The sequence below is a fragment of the Bactrocera dorsalis genome, chromosome 2, assembly GCF_023373825.1.
Source record: "Bactrocera dorsalis isolate Fly_Bdor chromosome 2, ASM2337382v1, whole genome shotgun sequence".
NCBI classification, from domain to species: Eukaryota; Metazoa; Arthropoda; class Insecta; order Diptera; family Tephritidae; genus Bactrocera; species Bactrocera dorsalis.
Genome location: NC_064304.1, coordinates 53,498,759 through 53,521,550, shown reverse-complemented (window position 1 = coordinate 53,521,550; position 22,792 = coordinate 53,498,759). Strand labels below are relative to the sequence as shown.

General features: G+C 37.2%; 2 protein-coding genes and 1 pseudogene across 2 annotated transcripts in view; 1 reads left to right on the top strand and 2 right to left on the bottom strand.

Moving 5' to 3' along the window:
* LOC125776319 (uncharacterized protein K02A2.6-like) overlaps positions 1 to 22,792 on the bottom strand; it is a 171,111-nt gene that overhangs the window by 81,369 nt on the left and 66,950 nt on the right. The window lies entirely within an intron of this gene.
* Positions 1 to 22,792, bottom strand: part of LOC125776342 (uncharacterized) — a 54,559-nt gene that overhangs the window by 14,444 nt on the left and 17,323 nt on the right. The window contains exons 2-3 of the mRNA XM_049448093.1: positions 1,483 to 1,681; positions 3 to 1,416 (exon numbers count right to left, since the gene is read on the bottom strand). The gene's annotated coding sequence lies outside the window, so the exon portion shown is untranslated. The remainder of the gene's footprint in view (positions 1 to 2; positions 1,417 to 1,482; positions 1,682 to 22,792) is intronic.
* LOC125776976 (small nucleolar RNA U3) lies at positions 7,404 to 7,581 on the top strand (annotated as a pseudogene).

Below are 22,792 nucleotides of genomic sequence, written 5' to 3'. Positions count from 1 at the left end.
ACCACGTCTGGATCGGTTGAGTTGTCGCAAAAGAAGAGAGAGCGCAACTTTTTTCCAGTTAATGTGTCCTGTACTTCCTCTCACACGTCTCCTTTGCAGATGGAAGTCTGGTTCGGTTCGGGAAACGCCGCTGAGATGAATCGAGTCTCAGTCGGTCGTGCCGCCAATTTGCCTAGTAGTCACCACATTCCGAGGTCGGCGAGACGACTTGAATCTAACTCGATCCTGGGTAGGTGGTAAATGCGAGAGACGTCGACAGTCAGTGCACTTTATTGTGCCGATATTATAAGATGCCGGATATTATATATCCCAGTGCCTTATTTTGGGCGATGAGTTGACAAACTGCCGCTGGTTGTAACCCTGGCAACATAAGCCGGGAGCTCTCAAAATTACCTCGACTGGCGCTGACTTGTAGAACTCGTTGTCTGCCAGTCTCAGATTCTGGAAGTGTTGAAATGTGTGGTCTTCCAGAGACCTTACTGGCGTCGGTGGTAATGGACGACGTTGTATTAGATTCTCCTCCCTGGTTGTCCCGAAACATTAGATCGCACACTCGGCGACTAGTATTGCCTGCCTATCCTTGGTGATATGGTGTACATATGCTTGACGTCGAGCGTATCGTCCACGCTTTCGCTTCAGATGGGGTGGCCGGCTAACTTCTGGGGACATCTGCCGAGACTTTGGGCACCAGCGAAGGAGATGACTATCTATGCATAGGGGCAGTTGATTGTCGTTATTTTAAATAATTTCCTAAATAAAAAGGAAGATTATTAAGGTGAGAATTTAAAATTAACATTGATTGGGTACAATGGCAATCTCGTTGGTCCAACCCAGGATATATTCTGATGACGCTGCCTAATCTCCATTCATTTGGAGGTACATTTTCATAACGAACTACTGTTGGGAATGTTTCCATTTCTTTCGTTCCTAAAGTTCCTTTAAATATTTGGTCTTCCATCTCTGACAAAAGTGATGACTTAGAGCCTTTAATTTTTGCCATTCAAATAAAATGTAATTATTGGCACAGTGCACAATGTGTTTACGTCTCGAGAGTAAATGCGACTGATGCGTCATGCTCTGTCATGTAACGTTCATTTGAATTGCCAAATTCTACCATACCGAGTGACTATAGCAGTGACGCGTTTAGTACGCCTTTCTCGCTCTGCCTTCTGCTTCTCTCTCTCTCCCCCTCTCTCCTCCCCTTGGTGGCCCCGAGCCTCTATTACCCGATGGAGCGTTACATAGCAGCGTTACGGCTCAGTCTCATTCAATACCCATATTTAACTATTCTCTCTCCCATCCCTCAGCAGACTGCAGCCGACTTAACACGAATTAGCGTTACATAGCCGAGCGTAACGGCTCAGTCTGTTTCAGTACCCACAAAATCAGTGCACAACGCGCCTAAAGAAGTTTTCACTTCAAAAACAAAATCTTTCTTCTAATAAATATATTTTTAATATAAAAATTTGGAAACACACTTACCACGTCTGGATCGGTTGAGCTGTCGCAAAAGAAGAGAGAGCGCAACTTTTTTCTAGTTAATGTTTGGTTGCGTTCGAACTAAAACTTCGAAGACGAGATTGCTCTGCCGGTACAAACGAGACAAAAGAAATTGGGCGGGGGCGGCGTCAACAACATCTATTAGTCCACGTGCGATTTCTGATCAGTCATCTAACCTAACCTAAAACAAAATTTAATCTAATTAAATATAATAGTGCTAATAACAACAATTATAAGAACTAATTTAATTATATATTTAATATATAAATAAAAATATAATTCATGTAAAAAATAATAATTAACCTGCATCGATAACTAATTTTTGCCTAAAAAAATACATGCAATAAATTTCATTAAAGTAGATGTAAATAACTATTTAATTAGATTTTTTTATGAGCATTCCAAAAAAACATTTTTCTTAATCAAAAATTAAATATTCACAGATATAAAGAGAACCACCTCTGTTCAAATATCATTGAACACGCTTACTTATCAGCAAAGCCGAAATTCTACTAAATATAAATATCTATTTATATATTAATATACATACATATATACATAATGCATTTACATGCAATGCACATCTAATAGTAATAAAAATGCATGGGGACACAAGTCATAAATTTACAGAAGAGATAACATCACACACACACACACACATGTAATAAATTGTACACTTGAAAACAACCCCATGTCAAGCAGCAATAAACAATATGCTGCAATACATACAAACATGCACACATACACATATATTTAGTTATTTAAGATAGTTTTAAAATTTGTATATAAGCAAGGAAAACACAAAATAAAATCAGAATGAATAAATTCTCAGCTCAAATAAGGTCTTTATCTTCCCCCACCAGCGGTAAGAATTTAAAGATTCTTATTTAAGTTTAACCGTTTGATCTTACAAATCAAACAACCTCAATGAAATAAATACTAAATAAAAAACAGTCATAAAGAAAAAGTATGTATATTTATTTATATAGAACGCTAAAAAATGCAATGAAGTTTAAAATTCATGTCTCAGCATATATTGGATTAAGCGCGCAAAATTAGTTTTTTATTTACATAAAAGAAAATGTGTGAAAAGATTAAATATTGAAGGAATATTAATTAATTGTGTTAATATTGGTTAAAATAAATACGCCCAACTTTTTTTATTTTGTTTATACATTGCAACTTCTTCTTCTTTACTGGCGTAGACACCGCTTACGCGATTATAGCCGAGTTGACAACAGCGCACCAGTCGTTTCTTCTTTTCGCTACGTGGCGCCAATTGGATATCCCAAGCGAAGCCAGGTCCTTCTCCACTTGGTCCTTCTAACGGAGTGGAGGTTTTCTCTTCCTCTGCTTCCCGCGGCGAGTACTGCGTCGAATACTTTCAGAGCTGGAGTGTTTTCGTTCATCCGGACAACATGACCTAGCCAGCGTAGCCGCTGTCTTTTAATTCGCTGAACTATGTCAATGTCGTCGTATATCTCGTACAGAACCTTTCTCTCGAAAACTCGTAACGTCGACTCATCGGTTGTTGTCATCGTCCAAGCCTCTGTACCAAATAGCAAGACGGGAATTATGAGCGACTTATAGAGTTTGGTTTTTGTTCAACGAGAGAGGACTTTACTTTTCAATTGCCTACTCAGTCCGAAGTAGCACCTGTTCGCAAGAGTAATCCTGCGTTGGATTTCCAGGCTGACATTGTTGGTGGTGTTTACGCTGGTTCCAAGATAGACGAAATTATCTACAACTTCAAAGTTATGACTGTCAACAGTGACGTGAGAGCCAAGTCGCGAGTGCGACGACTGTTTGTTTGATGACAGGAGATATTTCGTCTTGCCCTCGTCCACTGCCAGACCCATTTGCTTTGCTTCCTTGTTCAGTCTGGAGAAAGCAGAACTAACGGCGCGGGTGTTGAGACCGATGATATCAATATCATCGGCATACGCCAGCAGCTGTACACTCTTATGAAAGATTGTACCTGCTCGATTCTGTTCTGCAGCTCTAATAATTTTCTCCAGCAGCAGATTGAAAAAGTCGCACGATAGGGAGTCACCTTGTCTGAAACCTCATTTAGTATCGAACGGCTCGGAGAGGTCCTTCCCGATCCTGACGGAGCTTTTCGTGTTGCTCAACGTCAGTTTACTCAGCGGTATTAGTTTTGCGGGGATACCAAATTCAGACATCGCGGCATAAAGGCAGCTCCTTTTCGTGCTGTGGAAAGCAGCTTTGAAATCGACGAATAGGTGGTGAGTGTGGATTCTCCTTTCACGGGTCTTTTCCAAGATTTGGCGCATGGTGAATATTTGGTCGGTTGTTGATTTACCAGGTCTGAAGCCACACTGATAAGGTCCAATCAGTTTGTTGACGGTGGGCTTTAATCTTTCACACAATACGCTCGATAGAACCTTGTACGCGATGTTGAGAAGGCTTATTCCACGGTAGTTGGCGCAGATTGTGGGGTCTCCTTTTTTATGGATTGGGCATAGCACACTTAAATTCCAATCGTTGGGCATGCTTTCATCCGACCATATTTTGCAAAGAAGCTGATGCATGCTCCTCATCAGTTCTTCGCCGCCGTGTTTGAATAGCTCGGCCGGCAATCCGTCAGCCCCTGCCGCTTTGTTGTTCTTCAGGCGAGCAACTGCTATTCGAACTTCTTCATGGCCGGGTAATGGAACGTCTGCTCCATCGTCATCGATTGGGGAATCGGGTTCGCCTTCTCCTGGTGTTATGTGTTCACTGCCATTCAGCAGGCTGGAGAAGTGTTCCCTCCATAATCTAAGTATGCTCTGGGCATCGGTGGCTAGATCACCTTTGGGGGTTCTATAGGAGTATGCTCCGGTCTTGAAACCTTCTGTAAGCCGCCGCATTTTTTCGTAGAATTTTCGAGCATTACTGTCGGCCAGCTTATCAAGCTGTTCGTACTCACGCATTTCGGCCTCTTTCTTCTTCTGTCTGCAAATGCGTCTCGCTTCCCTCTTCAACTCTCGGTATCTATCCCATCCCGCACGTGTTGTAGTCGATCGTAACGTTGCGAGGTAGGCAGCCTGTTTTCTCTCCGCTGCGACACGGCACTCCTCGTCGTACCAGCTGTTCTTTTGCACTTTCCGAAAACCAATAGTTTCGGTTGCAGTTGTACATAAGGAGTTTGAAATGCCGTCCCACAGTTCCCTTATACCGAGTTGTTGACGAGTGCTCTCAGAGAGCAAGAGTGCAAGCCGAGTGGAAAATCGACGTCGAACCTTCCTTGTGTTTGTTGGCGTGCGTTTTTTGCTGCACAGAGGCGGGTGCGAATTTTGGCTGCGACAATATAGTGGTCCGAGTCGATGTTAGGACCTCGGAGCGCACGCACATCTAAAACACTGGAGACGTGTCTTCCGTCTATCACAACATGATTGATCTGGTTGGTGGTTTTTCGATCCGGAGACAGTCAGGTAGCTTGACGTATCTTCTTATGCTGGAATCTAGTACTACAGATAACCATATTTCGGGCCCCGGCGAAGTCGATCAGCCTCAACCCATTTGGGGATGTTTCCTCGTGGAGGCTGAATTTACCGACCGTAGTGCCAAAGATACCTTCTTTGCCCAGCCTGGCGTTGAAGTCGCCAAGCACGATTTTGACATCGTGGCGGGGGTATCTCTCATAAGTGCGCTCCAAGCACTCATAAAACTCACATCGTCCTTCTCTTCCGTCGGGGCGTGGGCGCAAATCAGCGATATGTTGAAGAACCTCGCTTTGATGCGGATTGTGGCTAGACGTTCATTCTCCGAAGTCTCTTTCCCACCACGAATCCAACACCAAACTTGCGCTCCTTTATATGGCCACTGTAGTAAATGTCACAAGGACCTACTCGTTTCTGTCCTTGTCCCGTCCATCGCATTTCTTTACGGCGGTGCTGTCAGCCTTTATCTTTACAAGGACATCTACCAGCTGGGCAGCGGCACCTTCCCAATTAAGGGACCGGACAATCCAGGTGCATGCCCTCAAATCATAGTCCTTATTTTGTTTGTCATGGTCGTCATCAAAAGGGGGGTCTCTCATCCGAGGCTGTTTGTTGTTTTTTATTGGGGGTGTTTTTTACGTGGCGGGTCCCAAACCCAGCGCACAACCCTATGCAGGGGATGTTTCGCCTTCTCACTTTAGCTCGCCTTCAAACGGATGTTCTTAGGCTACCCAGAGGATACTTGGTCAAAGACCGGAAGTCGTGAGCTGCTTGAGTCATATGTAAAAGAATCGTTTCTGGCCACTCCCAAGTGAATGGCGATCAGAGAACTTTCCTCACTTGCGTGAACTTCTACACATGACTCCATCCTTTGGGGGTTCTAGTTCAAATAAAGTAAAGGACTAACAGGCAACTTGAATATGATTTAAACATATAATTACAAAATTACAAAACTACTAGGAGAATATTGGCTAATTTGAAAGATCACGTTTCACGTCATGGTTTGAGGCGTTTGAGTCGTCTTGGTGGTCCATCTCTAGAAGTTAACATAACTCCTTCTTCACAAGCAATTTTTAATATTTCTGCGTTAACCGAGTTTACGCCTAGATCATGCTTTATATCAGCACATCTACAATACTAAGGCGCTTTGACAAATAGTCTTAGTACTTTGTTTTGAAATTGTTGGATGACTTTCTTATTTTGTGCGTTAGTACATCCTCTGAGTTGTGCACCATAGCTCCATATCAGTCGAAGTATTTGCTTATAGATAAGTAACTTATTTACGATGGATAACACTGATTTATTACCGATTAACCAATTATAATTTTTGAGTCGCATGTCCAGCTCCTTACGTTTGTTCTTTACGTGAACTTTCCATCGTAGCTTAGTGCCTCGTGCACCGTCTATAAAAATTGGTGAGTGCTGTATCTTGTCGTATTTGGAAACAATGTGTACAGGCTTAGCTTCATTCAGTTTTTTCTGCTATTTCTTTGCCTATTGTAAGACTTTATTTACAGCCTTTTTGGAGATTTAAGATTAGTTTAGTGGACTCGTGTTCACTACTACCAACAGCAAGCAACGCGGTATCATCTACAAATGTGGCTGTTGTATAATTGCAGTCTACTGGCAGGTCGTGCGAGTTGCGTCGTCAAGCGACTCCACCACTTTCAAACTTGTCGATATACCAAAAAAGACAAGTATTTTCTAAATAAATTTCATTCCTCTAAAATGTAAGTTGAATCTTCAGATTCAACTACATACATACATATTAACACGCATAAATACATAAATAAAGAGATATGCATAAGCAAGTAATCATCTTTTAAATTCCTTTAAAAATAAAATCCAATGCCACTGTTATTATTTGATATGTTTATTTAAGATATGCCGGGTCGTTGATGCTGAGGAATATCAAGTCAGCACAACGGCTCCAAGTAAATTTAGCAAATAAGATTTTTATAAAAAATAAAATGATTAATAATAAACTGAACGGCAAGCCGCACAGTACGGAAAATTAGCCAGAGTTTTTGAAGTTATACTTCTTATACGACGCCGGAAAAGGTTGCGATAGATTCTGGTTGCGCAACCTTCCATATAAAAGTAACGCAAGGTTGCGCAACCTCGCTCCATCCATATGAATGTAACGCAACCTTGTCTGCGAAGATGTGCGAGCAGCAAGCGAAGCGGTGACAATCGGCGATCGTTTGTTCGTTTCTTTCGGCACAGCTCGGCTTTTCTACCAACAACACAACGTTGCCATGCTTATGCTGTTGCTGTTTTTGTTTTCGTAGAACAATGTTTCAATTTTTGGTTGGTGACATATTCACATGTGTGCGCATAAATATGTTTGTATGCTTGTGCAATATTGAAGTTATACTTCTTTTTCTTTTCGTTTGTTCTGCGAATTCTCAACTATGTATTTTGTGTGACTTTTAATTGAAATACTCTGCGTTGGCCTTTCAGAATCACACAAAATCATTTCTGTGGTTTTTGAAATCGACCCACGAGGACGAGGTATATCGTTTTATCTGGGAGCGTGAGATTTAAGAAATTCATTTCTAATTTTGTCTTTTGTCATATTAGAAATGTTTCTTCGAAAATCGCTCGCTTACAAGGGATAAAACGACTTCTGAGTGGTGATTTTAATGAATAAATTTCTTTTGGTTGAAAATACTCTGCGTTGGCCGTTAAGAAGTTAAGACTATACGTCTAAGGGATCACAGCAATATTATGTATATGTTTATACATATTATGCATATGTATGTATATTGCTGTGATAAATTTATTGCGAAAGCAAATGTTCTACAGCAATATACATATATGTTATCACAGCAATATACATATACATAATATTGCTGTGATAAATTTAATTTCTATTAGTAAGGAAAAAAAAAAAGATGCGTGTGAAGTCCCTACGCGCGGAAGAAGTTATACTTCTTGGTGATATTCAGAAGCAAAATGCGAAACAATCATACATATATATATTATGTCGTTTGCACATTTGTCTGTATGTTTGCGAAAGCAAATGTTTTACAAAAGCATATTTCTATACTTAAACAAAATTATTAGAACCATCGTATGTTTCTTACATGCATAACCAAATCATACTTACATAAGTCAGTGCAACCTAAATGTCAATGGTGGTGTTGGTGGTAAGCGCTTGGAAAGTCAAGATGCTACGAGTGCCACAGGTTCGAGTCCCGACAGAAAAAATTTTTAATCTTTTGCTTTTAACATCGTATACTATACAAATAAATATTTTTCTTTATTTTAATTTTTAAATTTATCACAGCAATATTATGTATATGTTTATTATGTATATTGCTGTGATAAATTTAATTTCTATTAGTAAGAAAAATATTTATTTGTATAGTATATGATGCTAAAAGGCATACATCTTCTATCCTATCTTGTGTATCTGCACATGCTCATATGAGTGTATGTATACGCATGTGCGCGTTCAGAAATTGAAATCATATTTTCATCACTTATCAATATACTTATTACATGTGCGCGCATTGACTTGCATGTTCATACATTCATATATACTTATACATATGTACATATATTTGCATACATTGCCAAACAAATAATGCACAAGCATACAAACATACATATGCGTACACATATGAATATGTCACCAACAAAAAATTGATCTTCACAAGTCAATATGGCAGCCATATTGGCGAAGAACATAAGAGAGATGATTACGCTGCATATTCTCTTCCGCAACGAAGAGACGGAACTACTTTCCGAGTCAAAATTCCTTCATTTAGACTTTGCTTTATTCTTCATTTTATGTGCATAATAAATTTATAAAATGGGAATTTAAGTTTTCTAGTTTTCTTTCATACAAAATGATATGCATTTCTGAATATCACTAAGAAGTATAACTTCTTCCGCGCGTAGGGACTCCACGCACCTTTTTTTTTTATTCAAACCAAAAATATGTAATTTCTGATAAATTACATATAATATAGTAATTGGCGCAGTCGGTAATTCGGTGTTCCCCATTTTTCTACTATAAAATACATCGTAACAATTTTAGTGCGTTGAAAGCAAAAGTTATTCTCAAACTTATACTAAATAAATGAAATATTATGAAGTAAGTTAAACTATATAAAATACGCTAAATAAATAAATTGAAAATAAATTATTAATAAACTTTGCTAAATAAATGAAAGTTGCAAAAAAATAAAAATAAAAGAAAAACTAATTTTTTAAGGCGTCATATTTATGTAAAACATATACAATTTCGCATAATTTGTTGAATTAAAAAAAAAGTGAACTATAAAATAATTTTATAAAAAATATATGTAATTGTGCACCAGAGGTATTTGTAAGTGCCATACAAAAGCAACATCAGCAGCAACAACATTAACAACAACAACGACACCAGTAACAGTAACAACAGCAACAACAAAACAACAACAACAACAGCAAGCTAAAATAATATTCAACGAATAATTTAAGTAATAGTTTTATTTGAAGCCATTACTTTCTTTGTAAAAAAAAATAAATGTTTCAATCAATTCAAAGACAATACCGTTAGAAAAAGAAACGAACAAACGAGAAAAGAAAAAGCCAACAGAGTTGCAATTGTTTTATAATTTTTGTTGCAAAAATAAAAATAAAAAATATGGCAGAGCAAATAGAAATGCTAACTCGATGCTTGGCATCTTTAACACAGATAGCTGCACAAAATGCAGCAATAAATCAACTTACAATTAGGCAAAGAGTCGAAAAAGACTTAAAACATGTATCTCCCTTTGAAGGAATTGCAAAAAAAAAATAAAAATAAATATACTAAAATTAAATATTTAAAAAATAATAATAAACATTAAATAAAGGAATTGTGAATTAAAATTAAAATAAAAAAACTAAATATTAGAACAAAAAATTATTAAATACTAAATATTATTATTATAAAAAAAATTAAAGCATAAAATTGTTAAAAAATAAAAATTATCAACTAAATGAATTATAAAATTCAAAAGTTAAATATTTAAAGCTACTTTAAACAAACAAATATATATATACAATAAATTTCATTGCTAACGATTAACATACGAAAACAATTAATATTATAATACAAAAAAAAAGTAACCAACTACTTAAAGTATTTAATTAAAAAGTAATAAATAACAATAAAATATCCTTAATTTAACATAAAAATATCAGTACTGCATGTTTTTGTTTAAGAACTTATGCAGTTAGCACTAGAACTTTGAAAAATGGTGTGAATCTTCCATTCTAAATGAAAACTATGCAAGAGCAAGTTTATTCATTAGATATAAGTGAAGTAAAGAGCATCAACCTCGATCATTTAAAATCAAATGAAAAAAAGGAAATCGAAAAATTATTAAAGCATTTCAATAAACTTATCTATAAAGAAGGGGACAATCTCACAAATGCAAAAGCAGTAGTTCATGAAATTAAAACAGTTACGGATCAACAAATAAATTCAAGAATTTATAGACTACCTACAAAACATGAAGAAGAAGTAAGAAGACAAATTTCTGAATTAGAAGAGCAAGGGATAATTAGAAAAAGTCACAGTAGATATAGCTCACCTATTCTAATAATACCGAAAAAGATAGATAATTCAGGAATACAAAAATTCAGGCTAGTGGTTGATTATAGGAGGTTAAACCAATTGACTGTAGACGATAAGTATCCTCTACCGAATATCGAAGGAATCTTAGATAAATTGGGCAAAGCACAGTACTTTATCACTATAGATCTAGCAAAAGATTACCATCAGATTTTAATGGCAGAAAGGGACATCCAGAAAACAGCTTTTGTTACTCCGGCAGGACTACATGAATACGTCCGAATGCCTTTCGTGTTGAAAAATGCCCCAGCTACTTTTCAGAGATTTATGAATGACATATTGAGGGAATATATAAATAAAATATGTGTCGTATATTTAGATGACATATCAATTTTTTCAACTTCATTAAAAATTTTTTTTTTGAAACTACAAGAGAATTAAATAAAAATACAGGCAGATAATTGCAGTTTTCTTCAAAGAGAAACTACATTCCTAGGACACATTTTAACAAAAGAATGCATCAAGCCTAATCCAGATAAAATTATAGCAATTCAAAAGCTACCAATACCAAAAACTGAGAAATTTGAGAAATATTTCAAAAAGGGCAATAAAATAAACGCTAAAGATCCACAATATATTGAAAGCTTAGAAAATTTAAAAGCACTCATTTCGTCTCACCCAACTCTCAAATTCCCAGAGTACGACAAAGAATTCAGTATCACAACTGATGCTAGTGACTATGCTATTGGAGCAGTGCTTTCACGGCAAGGCCAACCAGTATGCTATATTTCAAGATCTCTGATCACTGTCCGATCAAATATCTTGTTAATAAATATAAAGGAAAAGAATTTTCTCAACGCCATCAGAGATGGTTATTGAAATTGCAAGAATACAACTTTGAAATAAAATATTTAAATGGAAAAAATAATGTTGTAGCTGATTTCTTGAGTCGAATTGAAAACTCACCAAAAATAAAAGAAGGTAACGACAATGAATCAAACTTAAAATTGTCGGAAACAATTCATTCAGCAGATGAAGAACTGCTTGAACACTTTCCAATTAAAGAAGAAATTGTAAATATAAAATTCAAATTATATTAACATACATATAGACAAAAAGAGCAAATGCAAAGACTCCATGGAAGAAAAATAATTGAAATAAACCCAATAGATGAAAAAGAAGAGAACAAGGAAACATTACAAAAATATATAAAAGGAAACGGAATAGTAGGAATATTTTCAGAAGTATCTGAAGCAGATTACCATAAAATACAAAAACTACTTATTGAAATGTTTGCTCAAGATAAAAGTTTAAAATTTATAAAATGCACGAAAAGAGCCTCAGAAATAGAAGAAAAAGAAGAATTACATAAGCAAATATCACTATACCATACAAAAGAATCTATGCATAGTGGCATAAATGAAACCTATAACACATTAAAAGATAAAATATATTTTCCAAAATTCAAAGAAGAAATACAATTGATAATAAATAATTGCCAAAAATGCCAACAAATCAAATACGATAGGAAACACATTAAACCTAAATTTCACCTAACTGAAACTCCAACCAATAATAAATATAGTTTAAAAAAACTAAAAAACACGCTTTTAAAGCATATCAAACTAAAAAGTGAAAAATAATTCTTTGTATAAACTAACAACAATAATGAAAGAAAAATTCCTGCATTATTGTGAGAAAAGCGTGGGGTGCTTTGTGACATATTTTTCATATATCGAGCATGCCACGCTTTTCTCACAATAATGCAGGAATTTTTCTTTCATTATTATTGTTAGTTTATACAAAGAATTATTTTTCACTTTTTAGTTTGATATGCTTTAAAAGCGTGTTTTTTAGTTTTTTTTAAGTTATATTTATTTTTAATTTTTTAGTTTGGTGTGAGAAACCCCAAATTTGTTAAAATATGAACTATGACATTTATAGGGTGGACCATATAAAATTGTAAATTTAAGAAGTCAATAAAACAAAAACGGCTTAATATTTTTCTAAGGTTTAACATTTATTTGAAAGGTTGTTTTATGAAATTTATTTGTGGAAAACAATTTCGGACAAATGACTACCACGGCTAAGTTTACAGTAGCTTATCCGATCCACCCAATTTTGGAGTACTTTCTCCATGGTTTCAGGCCTTATGGCAGCTACAGCAGCTTGAATCTCGTACTTTAGATCTTGAATTGTTTTTGGATGGTTGGCGTAACATTTATCTTTAACAGCTCCCTACAGAAAATAGTCCAACGGAGTTAAATCGCAGCTTCTGGGAGGCCAATTCACATCACCTCTTTTGCTGATTATGCGATTTTCGAAGATAGGGCGTAAAAGATTGAGTGTAGCGTTTGCTGTATGGCACGTAGCGCCGTCCTGTGTCCCAAATACGACAATTTGCTTGTTAACGTAACCATCGAGGTGGAAATGAGCCTCGTCCGAAAAGATGATTTTTCGGTAAAATTGACCATCCTCGGTTTTTTTTTTTCAATATTTCCCAGTTTTCTTCTAGTGAATAGCGACACATTCGTAAATTTTAGACTTTTTACTGAATATCTGTCACTTTCCGAAAGGTATTTGACGTTTCCAATGTCGAAATATAGATAATTCAAATTTAAAACGTTAGATGGCCCACCTTTAGTATTGGTTAAGTCAGGGATGGGCATTAGCCCTCAGTGGCATTTTGCCCGTGCGGGCACGAGTGCACATTTTGAGGGCTAGGTGAGGGGATCATCGCGGGCAAACATGAAGAGGGAAGTGAGAGCAACGTTTTACCACTCCATATTTACAAATGAGAGCAACGTATTTTCCGCCACCATTGACTGATCTATCACATGTACAGTGGTGTGAACAAAATAGAAACAACCATAAGGTGTTGTCTTATTAAATAAAATTGTTTTTATATACAAGTATAACATATATATATTTTTTCCTAACAGTGATTAAAATTTCCCACCATACAAAGGTAAATAAAAACAAATTTTAATGCGAAACTCTAAACTCTGCAAATAATGTTTACCCCTTTTTGTTCACACAACTGTACAATTCCGATATGAAGTAAACTTCCACCCTTAAATTTGTGTACAATGTCAGTATTGCCGCAACCACTCTGCCATGAACATCAAGTTACGGAGGAATGTAATTCATTTTTTTCGCAATTTTTCTCAACTTGTTATGCCCTTCTCTCCGTAAACTGATATTCCCCTCATCTAGCCCCCTTGCGCACTTTGCTAACTTTGCGGGCTAAAAATGTGCCCATCCCTGGGTTAAGTAAATCGATAATTAGGCAGCATTTAATATCTACTCGTAACCTTTCATTGACTAATTGTTACATTATTTGCAACCAAGTTCTATTGACGACTTTACGAATTAATTCTTCTTCATCGAATCATTTCTTCTAAAGCTTCACTGTTACATGGGGTTTTACCTGTCAACTTTGAACAGTCTAGTTCTTCAATTCGAATACCGTCCAAAGATCTACAACGACTGAGTGTTACATAAGCTTGTCCAGCAGCAAACAGTCGAGAGCCCAGATAAATTACTGCATGCTCTACTGTACAACCTTGCATCTTATGAACGGTCGACGCCCAACTCAGTATGCTATTTAAATGTCACCAAAACTAGTTTTATATATATGTTGCATACTTTTAAGCGCATCTTTTTGGTGAGCTGCTTAAACTTACTATCGCCTTCCTACAGTGTCGCTCAAATATTCTAGGTTTCAGTACCACTTAAAAAAGTTACATACATACATACGTACATACAAGTGAAGCTAATAAAAGCGTATTAAAAATGAGGTACTTCATGTAGATATATTTCATTTCAATAAGCAATCATTTGTAACAGTAATTGATAAATTAACAAAATTCGCAGCAGCTTACAGAATAACAGACAGAAACTGGAGAGCTAAAAAGACAATAATTATGCAACATTTTGCGAAATTCGGTAAACCTAAAAAAATTATTATGGATAATGGGTTTAGAGCAGAACAATTAATAAAATATTTAAATGCCGAAAATGTAGAAGTCCATCACACAAAACCAAATAGCCATACAGGAAATGCAGACATTGAGAGACTGCACTCAACCTGGTTGGAAAAACTAACAGGAATTGAGGACTCTAGTCTTTCAACAGAAATGAGGATACAAATTGTTATATGCAACTATAAGGATAGGTACCACTCAACTATCAAATGTTCTCCAAGGACGCCAAAGAAAACATTTGCCCATCCATATTAGAAGATAGAATAAATACAGTAAAACAGAAAACAATAGCCAAATTAAATCAAAACAGAGAGGAATATATAGAAAACAGACAAACAGGACCAATTAAAAACTACAAAAGAGCACGGCATAAAGATCAACCATATTTCAGAATATTTCCCTTACAAAACGTCCATCCGGCAAATATAAAAAGACCAATGAAATTGGCAAACATAGAAAATCCAAATGAGAATGATGACGATTCATTCAGTCTAAGGGCATTTAATGGAGATAATAACATTTAATTTTTTTTGCTACATATATATACATGATTTTTTTTTACCCCAGTGGGTAAGGGGTCTTTCTAGAATATACCCATGGTAAGAGATGCCTGTCGTAAGAGGCAACTAAAATCCAATTTAATTTTTTTTTAAATCAAAACCTAAAACGGTTATAAAAGAAAAATTCGTTATAAAAATTGGCGAAAACTATTTTGATTATGTAGAAAATAAAGCATTTAAAAATCTAAAATTGAGTAAAAGCTGCATATTTTCAAATACTTGCGAATTTAGATATAATAACAAAACATCAATACAAGAAATAAGCGATCACACAATATTAATAAGAAATGCAAAAAATGATGTAATAAAACAAAATTGCGATGTCAGAAAAATTGTATTAAAAATAACTATATAATAAATAAATTTGTAAATTGTAAAATGAAAATTTTAAAACAAGAATTTAAAAATAATAAAACAGAATACATTCATACAATTAATACCATGCCGAAAAATTAAACCAGAGCTACACACCAAAATTAACATTCAATGATATTGCAATAAAAAATATAGAAAACATAAAAGAAATTGCAGAATGAAAATACCATAAAAATGTATCATATGGTATTAATATAACATTGATAATCATTGTAATGGTAGTAGTAGCAATCCTAGTAATAATATTAAGGGAAAAAAACAACAAAAATAAAAATTGTAAATACAAGAACTCAGGAGAGTTCAAACAGTAACGCTGGGGGAGTTGCGTCGTCAAACGACTCCACCACTTTCAAACTTGTCGACAAGTATTTTCTAAATATTTTTCATTCCTCTAAAATGTAAGTTGAATCTTCAGATTCAACTACATACATACATATTAACATGCATAAATACATAAATAAAGAGATATGCATAAGCAAGTAATCATCTTTTAAATTCCTTTAAAAATGAAACCCAATGCCACTGTTATTATTTGATATGTTTATTTAAGATATGCCGGGTCGTTGATGCTGAGGAATGTCAAGTCAGCACAACGGCTCCAAGTAAATTTAGCAAATAAGATTTTTATAAAGAATAAAATGATTAATAATAAACTGAACGGCAAGCCGCACAGTACGGAAAATTAGCCGGAGTTTTTTTATTCAAACCGAAAATATGTAATTTCTGATAAATTACACATAATATCGTAATTTGCGTGATAGTATGTAAAGAAGAGGACGCAACACACTACCTTGTGGACAACAACCATGACGACAACAGCGACGACTAAGGACATGAACTATAGAAATCCTATTACGGAATCCGAAGAAGACAAACTACTTGCCTCCAGCTAGGAGACGAGTAAGAGTACTACCGGACATACCAACCAAAGTATACCGGTAAATACAGCAGTGAAAACCTCAGATATAAGGGAGGAAGCGTCCACCTCCAAGGCTGCAATGAGAACCGACCAAAGTGCACTGACGGCTAAAGGAGAGAGCAAAAAGAAGCGCAAGAAATCCCAGAATCAGCTGAGGAAAAACCGGTACCAGAGGGCATTCTTCATACTAGGGAAGATAGCCAAAGACCAGGCAGCCGGTACACCAGTTGATGAGGCTGAAACAAAGTGCCTCAAATCTATCGTCGAGGAATATGAAAGCTACCTGAAAAGGAAGAAATCACAACCTCAAGAAGAGAGCAAACAAGAGAGCACTTCTCAGGAAAGAAATCGCTCCACCACAGAAGTACCCGGAACTCAGCCCAAAAAAACCGAGGAGGAGTGAAGGTGAACACAGCAGCACAACAACGGCAAGGCATTTCTGCGATGTAGCCAGGGATAGCCTGCAGGTGGCCATTATAGATGGAAATTCCTTCTCTCCGAGCACTATACAGGAGAGATGGGTGGAGATCGACGTCAGATTGTCGAGTATGGTGCTAAGCTATGTACTCGACAATCCTGCGGGTCCTCACCCGGAGTTTGACTCCTCTGAGACCCTCAGGGGCTACAGGGTCATTAAGTGCGCGGACCAGGCCTCGCTAGATTTCCTGACGGGTAGTGTTGCTAAAATTAGCAACGCCTTTGTAGGCCTCTAATTGAGGCTTATACCCGCCAAGGGCATTCCAAAGAGACCTCGTGCTCGCATTTAGCTACCCCCACTAGAGGAGCCAGGGGAAAACTCCTGAGGTGCATTAAGCTGCAGAACAAATCTATACCTGGTATAGAAGAGTGGTAGCTTATCATGGAGGAAAAACCGAACAAAGCAAGCACGCCAATACTAGTGGCCATTTGCGATGAGTCCATTGAGGCTCTGAAGAAGACTGACTACAAAATCAGCTTCGGAATACGCAAGGCCACACTAAAAATCTTCCAAGGCGACAAAGAGTGTGACGAAGACGACACGGAAGAGGTCGACGACGCCAGCCAGTTGCTAAGGAATGTGGGCATTGAAGAACCCCGAGATGCCCAATAACAATAACATAAGATGCGTACAGATTAACCTGCAGCACTCGAAGAGTGCTACAGCGAATCTGACAACCCTCGTGAACGAGGGGGGCATCGACATCAGCCTAAAATAGGAGCCCTGGGTCAATGAAGATTCCATAAATGGGCTAAACAGCAGCAACTATAACCTGTTTTACACACGGAACAGAGGTAAACCTAGGGCATTCATTCTTATCAATAAACGTATAAATGCATTTCTTTGTCCTAATTACAGCACAGCAGATATCACAGTGGTAAAGGTGGAACAGAAGGAAAAACCCTTCTTCTTGGTCTCGGCCTGCTTGGCCCATGACGAAGACATACCACCGGTCACGCTCACCAGACTAGTAGAGGAGAACAGGGAGGATGATGTCCTAATTGGGTGTGATGCAAATGCAAGGCACACCGTATGGGGTAGCTCCAGTATAAACACCAGAGGTGAGTCACTCTTGCAGTATATTTTGAATAGTAATTGCAACAAGGGCGATAAGCCAACTTTTATTTTCCCAAGCTCGGATAGGTTTCCGGGGTGGGAGGAAGTGCTTGACCTCACGCTATCAACAGACACAGACAGTCGCGTTGTGGATAACTGAAGGGTATCCGATGAGCCTTCCATGTCGGATCACTCCTGGATACTCTTCAGCATCCGCGAGAGGTACAGTGCGCCACTCACATACCCGAACCCTAGAAGAACGGCATGGGGAAAGTATACCAGTTTAGCTACAAAATGCCTCGAAAAGGGAGGCAATATAAGTATCAGAAATCTTGAGGAACTAGATTCAGAAGTAGAGAAGTTGGAAAAAATCTTAACTACAACTTTTAAGAAATCTACTCCGCTAACAGTTTTGAAAAAGAGAAAGTCTCTTCCAAAGATCATATTAATACTGCCTACATTAAGGCGGAGGGAAGTGATTGGACCTCCTCGGCAAAAGAGTCTCTGGATGTACTAATCACAGTCAGCAAACACCTTCATCGAGGGTTCAACCAGAACCACCGCTGAACGCAGCTGACTATCGAAGCCAAATAGTAGACAAAAGAAAAATCAAATATGCTATAAATAGTTTTGCACCATTTAAAGCGGCAGGTCCTGACGGGATTATGACCATAATACTGCAAAAACTGGTAGAACCAATGGTTCTAAGGCTTGAAAATATATACAAAGCGAGCATTCAACTATCTTACATCCCAAGAAGTTGGCAAAGGAGTAAAGTTGTGTTCCTTCCGAAACCAGGCAGAAGAACACACGAGAATGCCAAGGATTTTAGACCTATAAGCCTTACCTCCTTTATGCTGAAGGTACTAGAAAGGCTAATAGATCTACACGTAAGAACAATAATGGCGGAAAAGTTATCGAAGTCCCAAAATGCGTACATAAAGGGCCGATCAACCGAAACCGCCCTTCACGAGGTGATAAGTGTGATTGAAAAATCACTACACCACAAACAATACACCATGGCTGCTTTTCTAGACATCGAGGGCGCCTTCAATAACATAGAAGTAAATGCGATAATTAATTCTCTGGCGCATGGGGGCATAGATGACTCTGTGTGCAGATGGATACTATCGATGCTTGAAAATAGGAAGATTATAGCTTCAAACGGCGCTGCAACACAAACAAGTTATGTGAGTAGAGGGACGCCTCAAGGAGGGGTCCTCTCTCCGCTTCTATGGGTTGTAGCGCTGAACGAAATACTCCTCCAAATAAACGGTGGAGGAGTGGAAGCAGTGGCGTATGCAGACGATATAGTGTTGTTGGTATCAGGTATGTTTCCTTCAACAGTCAGCGAGATTATGGAAAGAGCACTTCGTAGGTTAAACCTATGGGCTAAAAACAATGGTCTAGGAGTTAACCCGAACAAAACAGAACTGATGCTATTCACAAGCAGAACCAAAATACCTCAGTTTCAACTTCCGGTACTAAACGGTACAACACTCACTCTATCCCCAACAGCTAAATACTTGGGGGTGGAGATTGACACCAAACTGTCCTGGAAAATAAATATAGAAAAAAGAATAAACAAAGCATACATGGCCTACTATACTTGTAAGAAAATCGTCAACAAGAATTGGGGCCTCAAACCAAGTATAATCATGTGGATGTACACGGCGGTCATAAGACCTATACTTACATATGGAGCTCTGGTATGGTGGCCAGCGCTAATCAAACAATACAACATTAGAAAATTAAATGGAATACAAAGAGCAGCATGTGCGGGTGTTACGGGCGCAATCAGGTCATGTCCGACTGATGCGCTCAATGTGATCCTGCATCAACTACCAATGGACATTTTTATTCAAAAAACAGCTGCTATTGCGGCGATAAGAATAAAAGAATTGGGAGGTTGGAATCAGCAGAACTACGGACATTGTGTAATCTTAAACAAGCTCACTATTAATAAATCAGACTACATTCTCCCAAAGCTGGATTTCAATAGACACTTCCAGGTGAGGATACCATCTAGACGAGAATGGAGAAGAGGTTCATTAGCAGAGAAGGATACCACCTCAGTCTATACCGACGGGTCCAAAATGGACTGCGGAGTGGGCACGGGGGTATTCTCCGCTGATCTAGGCATATCTCTCTCTATACGTCTACCGAACTCGGCTAGCATCTTCTAAGCAGAAGTACTAGGCATAGAAAAAGCCTGCGAAGTTCTATTAGAAAATCATGGGAATATACATAAAGCAACTATATTTACGAATAGCCAGGCGGCCCTCCTGGCATTGTCTTCACCCATGACAAATTCCAGAATATTTCACAACTGCAAGAGAGCACTAAGCTCAATAAAAGACAAGCTCCAACTAAACTTGATCTGGGTTCCCGGCCACAGGAACATTTTCGTTAACGAAAAAGCAAACGAGTTGGCAAAGGCAGGAGCTTTCCTCAATGAATCCAAGGCGGAGATAATACCAAGCCCGCTAGGATCGATCAAAGAGAGATCAATAGACAATTTCAACAAATTGCAAACAACAGGTGGAAAAACATTACAAAATGCGTCATAACTAAACAATGATGGCCAACATATGACAGGAAAAGAACCAACGACTTATTAAATAGGTCAAGAAAAAGTATTTACAGAATAACAGCTACCACAACAGGGCACATGCATCCAAGCCCTACAACGACATCTGCCGTGGCTGCGGAGTAGCAGGGAACAAGGAAACAATCTTCCACTTTCTCTGCGAATGCCCAGCTCTAGCACAGATCCGACACAAAACACTCGGAATCCACCAAGCACCAAACCTTGATTGGATTTCCACCAAAAGCATATCGGACATAAGTAGTTTCATCGAAACCTCAAAATGGTTTGAGAGAGAAGGTGAAACGTAATAGCAGATACAGGAAGTTCTACGAATAGTGTATCAAAATGGCACATCAGTGCTAATTGAGCCCGATAGGGCTGCACTCCTACCTACCTACCTACCTTGTGGAACTCCTGCTTTTATTTCGCGAAGCATAGAATATTTGTCTCCTTGTTTAACGCTAATGTAGCGATCTGATAAATACGATTTTATGATGTCATAATGATGTTTCGGTAAAATCAGTTTCAGTTTCGAAAGCAGTCCTTTGTGACAAACTTTTTCGAACGCTTTTATAACATTCAAAAAACGGCAGAACAGATTTTTTTTGCTCAAAGGCTTTTTCAATAATGTGTGTAATCCTGTTGATTTGATCAATCGTTGGCTCGAAATCCAAACTGATGCGCTAGAATTATGGTTTTTCGTTCTATTATTTTATATTTTGGCTAAATAATCCGAAAATACTTCTGCTTTTTTTGAATCGTCTCTGGCCCAGATATCAGCACTTATTTTAATGGGACATACTTGAGCACAACTTTTGTTTTTTTTTTTACGCACAATTATATAAAGCGAAAGTATGCCCAACGATTGGAATTTAAGTGTGCTTTGCCCAATCCATAAAAAGGAGACCACACAATCTGCGCCAACTACCGTGGGATAAGCCTTTTCAACATCGAACCTTTTCATAAGGTTCTATCGAGCGTATTGTGTGAAAAATTAATGCCCACCGTTAACAAACTGATTGGACCTTATCAGTGTGGCTTTAGACCTGGCAAATCAACAACCGATCAGATATTCACCATGCGCCAAATCTTGGAAAAGACCCGTGAAAGGAGAATCGACACACATAGGCTTGCCACCCGTACTTTATTATAAAGTATTTTACGTTATTTCAGGTAATTGTACTCTACACTTTATGAGAACAATAAAGTTCACAAAAATTCTTTATTTCGCATGATTTGATTTCTTTGAGATTTTGAAAAGTTTAGTCGATGAATTTGTTAGACGAAATTTATAGATTGGTGATTAAGTGCTAAATCGATGTTGCCACTCGTCGCGCCACATCACTCAAGCACTCGTTTTGTATAATTACGGGGCATCTCGACAGGATAGAATATATAGAATGGGCATTGCCGTGCCCATTGCCTGTGGAGGCTCCACATTGCTCATAGCTTACTAGATATAGAATACTATCAAGTTTGCCATGTATCGTAAGCTAGAAGATTTATGGGATTATGGTTAATCTTAGAAATCAATTAACACAAAGAAAACAAGATATGTTTTTTGGCTATGAAACAGGCAAAAAAATTGAACTGTTATCTTCACCGGAACTGACTAGAAAAATTCAAGGGAATTTTTCATTATTGACGAATTGACGAATCCCTAGTGTACCTGAATAAATGGTTTGATTTTAATAACACGAACTGGTTATTTACACTGGGTAATATAAATTTAAAGAGTAACATAGAATTTGACAATATTGTAAACATAATTGAAAATTTAAATCTGCAAAAACTTAATGCGGATAATGGATGATCTTTATGGAGAAATCGCTTTATTAAACCAAGTTTATAATTAATTATGTACTTCTAAGGGTTTTGCAGAGCTATCAACTGTACAAAAATGGCAGCAGGTATTTAATGTGAGTGATGATAATTTTTAAAACTTGTATAAGGTAATTTCATTTTTATTGTCTATTCCCGCCACGTCAGCATTCACAGAAAGACTTTTTTCTGGCGAGACGAAAGAAAAAAAGCGTCTCTGAATTTGATAAAAAATGAATTACTTATTTATTTTAATTTAAATATAGAATGTAAAGATGCTGTGCAATTGTTCAGTAAAGATGCTAATTTGATACAAATTGCAAAAAGCATTAAAAAATATGTTTTTAAATATAATAATAAAGAAAAATAAATTATACTTTATTTTGATAGTATGTATTTTTTTTTTTCTTACCTATAATAACCAATGTACCTTAACTGCAAAAAAAAGGTGGCAACCCTAGACATACACCATCTCTTCGTCGATTTCAAAGCTGCTTTCGACAGCACGAA